Source organism: Tupaia chinensis, unplaced genomic scaffold (genome assembly GCF_000334495.1).
Source record: "Tupaia chinensis unplaced genomic scaffold, TupChi_1.0 Scaffold000437_1, whole genome shotgun sequence".
Classification (NCBI taxonomy): Eukaryota; Metazoa; Chordata; class Mammalia; order Scandentia; family Tupaiidae; genus Tupaia; species Tupaia belangeri.
This window is the reverse complement of record NW_006159942.1, coordinates 817,294-817,884: the sequence shown is the minus strand read 5'-3', so window position 1 is coordinate 817,884 and position 591 is coordinate 817,294. Positions and strand designations below refer to the sequence as shown.

General features: G+C 62.3%; 1 protein-coding gene across 3 annotated transcripts in view; it reads left to right on the top strand.

Moving 5' to 3' along the window:
• The first annotated feature begins 6 nt into the window (after positions 1–6).
• Positions 7–591, top strand: part of SLC35A5 (solute carrier family 35 member A5) — a 48,345-nt gene continuing 47,760 nt past the window's right edge. For 2 of the 3 annotated variants that reach the window (XR_335534.3, XM_006155121.3), the window contains exon 1: positions 8–510. The gene's annotated coding sequence lies outside the window, so the exon portion shown is untranslated. Of the gene's footprint in view, positions 511–591 lie in introns of all 3 variants that reach the window. The other variant, XM_014590385.2, reaches the window with a different exon arrangement.

Below are 591 nucleotides of genomic sequence, written 5' to 3'. Positions count from 1 at the left end.
CCCCTTGCACCGGGTCACTCACTAGAGCGGACGGGCCGCGGGGAGTGTGGGGCGAGAAGCGGGCGAACGCGCACCCTGTGCCCTCGCCAGCGCTGTCTTTCCCCCTTTCCTTCACTCGCGCCCCTTCCGGCTTCGCCTTCCTTTTCTCACTCTCGCCGTAGCTCAGCCGCCACTTGGGCCTCACGTGACACAGGACTCTCCAGACACGTGACGCGAGAAAGGCCGCGCCGGGGCGGGGCCAGGCCGCTTTTTCCCGCCCTCCGTAAGCGTAGAGGCGGAGCGCGCTTGCCCAATGGGCGCCGGGTCAGTTCTCTGCCAGTCGGACCGTTATCGTGCGTTTTGTTCCGGAATAGAAGACAAGGGGTACAGGCTTTTTCGCTTTTGATTCATTCGGGTAGTTTTTCCATCTATGGATCCTAAAAGCTACTGCTGCTACTGCGGAGCTACACGGTTCCTGTCTCAGCGCTAAGATGTGCGTTCTTCCACCAGAAGCGCTTGTGACGGTCTGAGGTAACCGCGCCCTACGGGCAAAGAACTGCGCCTGCGCCTGAGGAGGGCGCCCCCGCCTAGAGCGGATCTGCGCATGCGTGA